Here is a 6,000-nt window from a genome sequence, read left to right as displayed (position 1 = left end):
AAAGAAAGAAAAGGCACAGAACCAAAACATAAAAATCCAAACTATCAGAATAGAGCAAAGCTGAAACTGCTTTTTCCTAACTGATAAGACATAAATTTCTTTGAGAAATATATATTTTAGGACCAATCAATACCAGGAAGATTTCACTAGTCTCATCACAATAAATATTTGAGAACTTTAGGTGGACCCGTTTTACTTGGGACACATACTTATTTTGTTGGGGTGTCTCCATTCTAATTCTTCCAACTACTGGCAAATTTTAAATACAAGAAATGCAGATATTCCCATCTGGAAGAACTAGTACATGAAATAATATTGTTCATTGTCGTTAGGAAATCTTAAAGTTGTTTCAGTACCAAGAACTGGAATGTTATTCTAAATATAGTCCAAAAATAAGAGAACTCAAGAGAAGAGCTTCCACGATGTAGTTCTGGTCATTTTAACACGCAACAATTTATTACTGAGTAGTGTGGATTAATGACTGTAGAACACAAGTGGAAATTAACTTCTCTCTTAATAATTCACACTTCAGACAATGCTTCAACTTATTTTGTAGATAGTCAAGTGGTAAACAAATTAACATGAGAACATGTGAGCCACAAATGACAAAATTATTTCATTTTTCTGTGGAAAGTGCAACATGTTTGCCAACTCAGCAAAGGAGGGGACTCTGTGAAAGACATTACCGATTTAGAAAATCAGTGAATGCAGACCTGAGGGGGAAAAAATACTACAACTTCACAAGGAACTGCAGAGAAGCCCAAGGACTTGGAGCATTAGTAAAGTTTAGAAAGAGAAGTGTAAAAATCCTGGAGACAGGAAGGTTGGCTATTGTTTTTTTTTTTTTTAAAGTAAGTCATAGCCTTCCAACCCAATTAGATGATTTCTATTGTTGCTCCAGTCAGCAATTTATTATACTGACTATATCTAGTTTGCAAATACTGCCTTGTAAGCGTCTGGAAACATCTGGCCAAAGGCTCCAAAAAGTACCTCAGCCATTGACATTTTGAGTGAGTCCCTAATATTAGTGAAATGTGCAGTCTTTTTAGAACATAGGCAAATAGTTCCATGGCAGCCTGAAAGTTGGGGTGGGAGTGGATATCTGATTTACAGTGCTTCTACGCTAACGTGATCAATGCCCATGTTAACCATTTTGGGAAGAGAGATAGTAGAGAAAAACTCACTACAAAGTAATCTGCTTTCTGAGGAAAAAAAAAAAAAGCAATCACTGTCTTTGTAGTCACTTCAACAAGCTCTCTTGGTTTTAACTCTAACATTTCCCATTTTGGGCAGAACAGCTGCATTTTGATGACAGTGGAATGAAAAATTAAGCGTGACCATTCGTGGGGTGGAGAGCAGGATTTCAAGCATAATCAAAGTGAAATTATAGGACTTATTTTTACACATTATAAGATTTGATCAGAAAAATAATTTTGACATGGTTTGCATGGGTTGTGGAGTGGAACCAGGCAATCTAGTCTGTTGATTTGGTCCTCCGTGAAGTCAGCAAATTTGATATTAATTTGCATATGTATTTTACATATGTATGTGAAGCCTGATTATTTAAATACCTATTTTTTCAAATTGATGTGAGTACATGCAAAAAATGTAAAAGATCTTTTTCTCCTGATGAACAAAAAATATAGTCAAAATTGCCATGAGAAACTTTTTTATTTGGATGAATAGATACTACTGGACAAAATAAGATTCTCTGTCTCAGAGAAGATGCAATGATTGGTGTGGGAGGGAAAATCAAATTGTAACAAGCCAAAATCAAATAGCTTCATCACAGTGTTGAGACAGGTGTGGTTTGAAAACCTAAGAAACAAATAAGGGGTGGGGACTAGAAAATTTTCCCATATGCATATAAAGTGAAAACCATTAACATGAAATCAAAGCAAAGTGTCTCAGGTTTCCACCATGAAACTTATCCCCTTCTACGTATTTTGTTTTTCTCAAATAACATAATAGCACAAAATAAACTTTATCTTATTCTGGCTGTAACATCATATGGAGTTAAATGTGACCTAAAATTTAAGACATTTCTTACAGAACTTTAAGACTGGGGAGCAGTTCCCTCCCACACACATGTTTTTAACTCTACTACCCCTCAGTGTATGTGGAAAATATCTGGATAGGTAGAGTTTTCACAACTTTATGTCTTGGAAAATCAAGGTTTTAAATGGAGCACAGCTCCGTTTCAGAAATTCTGAGTAAACACCACAAGAAAGGAAAAAAGAAGCAGTCCTCCTAAGGGCCAGAGGACTAATTCACTGAGAGGATGCTGGTACGCTAGAACTCTGCTTTGGGTAAATGGTAATAAACGGCTCATAGGACCATTCTGCCAGAGAAGTCAGTGTACACGTCCACTGGAGCCATTTCTTACGGAGTCAGAGTGGTTGATGTCAAAATGCATGAAATTACACTACAGGAGGAATCTGTTCTGACTTTTAAGAAAAGAAAAATTATTTTACGTGTATGAGAAGATGGCATACCTGATCTTTATCTGACTCTTTTGGTGTATCTTAAAAAAAAAAAAGCCTATAGTTAATCAAAAGCCCTCTAGACTATGGGGGAACCCAACCTTGACACCATTTTTTAGAGCCACATTAAATATCCTCTTATATGGCTTCAAAATTTCAGCCATATAAGATTTGTTTCTTAATTTACAAAGGGAATAACCCATGTGAATGTATTAATATGATCTTAGCTAAAGTTTTTGCATGTACTTGCTTCTCAAAAATAGGCTTCCATTTTTTTTTGGCTTGAACACTTAAATTCATAAAGTGTCTCATCTTGTTGGATTCCTTGGATGCAAGCAGTGGCTACAGAAAGAGAAAGGAACATTTTAAAATGTTTCCATGTACTGTGTTTGAATAGCCGTATGTATATTTTCTGCTCTGTTTATGTATGTAATGGATAGTTTCATTTCAGTGGAGATATTTGTAAAGAAATGTAATGTTACTTTCAGTTCTAGGCTCAACATTAGTAAGGTCAACTGATGATGTTAAAAGAAAATAAAGAAATTATTAATTTGATGAAAAGATAAAATGTTTAATGGCATAAATATGACCTGAATCCCACCTGGTGCCTCTTAGCTGAGTAAAGTGAAATTTCAAATTCTGATAAGTATCACAATACTATACAAAGTAATCTTTACAAAGGGTGTGGTCAATAGGAAATGACAAAAGTTAAAGAATAAAATAAAAGAAAGCTGAGCAATTAACCATTCAGTTTTATTTAATCCAACTTCTGTAGCTCGTTATTAGAATGGGCTGATTCTAAATACAGTGATACAAAAATTGAATAAAAAGAGTGCCTTATAAATGAAGAATACAGCAGTACAAGAAAGGCATAAAGTGAATGCTTGAAGTTGTCTGTGGTTTGTATGGGAATTCTGATCTCCATTATTTTAGATGCTTTCCCAGAAGAGTCCCTGACACAAATTTTAAATATTGACCATAACTTCCAAGAAAAAGAACATATACAAAAAAAATCTTGAGCTATTCGAATCAATGTTCTGCATTCCAAAGAAAACATATCTGCTTTGTGGGTGGACACCATGGATGCCAGCTTTCAACCACTGTGGAGGGGGGTAGGGTGCTAAAATTTCTAATTGGTTTTGAGCAAAAATGGCTGAAGACACATATTTCAAATAAAAGAGATGCCTGGGGAAATGCAAACTTTCCATTCAATTTCACAGGCTCTGTTAAAATATGCTAGGCAATGGTTTTGATCTACTGACTGATGTAGACTCATTAATTAATTAGTTGCAATACGGCTAAAGATGCTCCTGAAGGAAGTTGCCTGTTTGCTTCTTAACTATTTTCTTTTATGATGCCAACTTTAGGAATTAGGTGCTCAAAACAAGCCTTCATAAAATGTTTGCATATAGGATTGCCCTTCAAGGGCTAGAACTGAACTTGATTTAAATCCAACAATCAAAACACAGTCAAATTTTTAGTGATAACAAATATATCTGATTAAATATCTGTCTTAGCCATGAATACACATTTCTGAAAGGCTGATTTAAGATCACACTTGTCTGTGGGTTCTCCCTGCATGGGAATGGTAGCAGTTGTAAAGAGGTAGACACTTAATATGATTCACTTTTCTTAGGTGAGGCCATGAATCTGTTCATTCATAGTCCAGTTTTCTGAGAAATACCGCTGGGCTTGTATGGGTGGCGTCTAAGTGTTTGCAAGATGGGATACATGTCTTGGTTCATATTCCCCAAAGCCTTTATTTTCTAGATGTGAAAAATGGGTGTGCATGGGTGCTCAGCTGTGTTGGACTCTCTGTGAACCTGTGGACTCTAGTCTGCCAGGCTCCTCAGTCCATGGGATTTTCCTGGCAAGATAGTGGACTGGGTTGTCATTTCCTTCTCCAGGGGATCTTCCCAACCCAGGGATTTTACCTGTGTTTCCTGTACGTCCTGCATTGCAGGTGGATTCTTTACCTGCTGAGCCATCAGGGAAGGAGCAGAATGGATAAGTACTTTTAAATGCTTTTGGTTAGTGAGCAAATCTATTAACCCTTTTCATGGCCTCTATTTGCATACTTTTGATTAAGGAAGTTGAACATTAAGCATTCTATTCTATTATGTTTCAAGTAAAACTATATTTATAGAAGAATTATTACAAAACCTTATCTTCACCACAGTTGAAAATTGTGAGAATCATCTAATGTTAATGACTAATAAATTTGGTCCCATATTGGGCATGCATTTTTAACTGAATCCTCACAATAGTGTAAGGAGGTAAATAATGATTTTTCGAATGTGGAGACTGAAACTTAAAGAGGTTAATTAACTTGCACAAAGTCATAGATCTAGGAGTGCTTTAGTTTAGGAGTTTTAGGCTGTTGTGGTCAACAACTCCACTATATGTCCTTCAAGACTGACACCATTTCTCTCTACATTACAAACTACATTTTACACGTGGACAAAAAGGCAAAAGGGTTTCCCAGGTGGCCCTACTGGCAAATAATTCACCTGCCAATGCAGGAGACACAAGAGACATGGGCTCGATCCCTGGGTTGGGAAGATCCCCTGGAGAAGGAAATGGCAACTCATTCCAGTATTTTTGCCTGGAAAATTCCATTGGCAGAGGAGCCTGGTTGGCTATAGTCCATGGGGCCTCAAAGAGTCAGACATGATAGAACACTTAGCACTAAAAAGGCAAAAAAAGTATGATACTTAAATAGTGATACGGCCCGTCTATTTTTTTACTTTTACTTTTGAAGACTACATATAACCATTGAAAAGTGTTCGTCATCAAAAATGCTGACCATCACCACGACAAACTAGTGAATGCCAACACTGCCAAGTGAATTAGTGCCCTTGTCACACTGCATTGCAATTACTTACTTATTGTGTTCTTTCACTACTGAATGAATGTCTAGAGGGATACAATTTTGCCTTTATCACTGCCTAATGCATTATATTGGAGAAGGCAATGGCACCCCATTCTAGTACTCTTGCCTGGAAAATCCCATGGACAGGGGATCCTGGTAGGCTGCAGTCTGTGGGGTCGCGAAGAGCCAGACACGACTGAGCGACTTCACTTTCTCTTTTCACCCTCATGCATTGAAGAAGTAAATGGCAACCCACTCCAGTGTTCTTGCCTGGAGAATCCCAGGGACAGGGGAGCCTGGTGGGCTGCTGTCTATGGGGTCACACAGAGTTGGACACGACTGAAGTGATTTAGCAGCAGCAGCAATGCATGATATGGAGCTTCCTAGGTGGCGCTGCCGATGCAGGAGATGCAAGAGATGTGGGTTTGGGTCAGGAAGATCCCCTGGAGGAGGGCATGGCAACCCACTCTAGTATTCTTATCTGGAGAATCCCATGGACAGAGGAGCCTGGTGAGCTACCGTCCATAGCGTTGCACAGAGTTGGACGCGACTGAAGCAACTTAGCACGCGGCACAGTGTATAACATGTGCTCAAGAAATACTTGAATAAATGAATGATTGTAGAAACAAATATCCTCTAGAACTG

Source organism: Bison bison, unplaced genomic scaffold, assembly GCF_000754665.1.
Source record: "Bison bison bison isolate TAMUID 2011002044 unplaced genomic scaffold, Bison_UMD1.0 scf7180017864068, whole genome shotgun sequence".
Lineage (NCBI taxonomy): Eukaryota > Metazoa > Chordata > Mammalia > Artiodactyla > Bovidae > Bison > Bison bison.
This window is presented reverse-complemented; position numbering follows the sequence as displayed.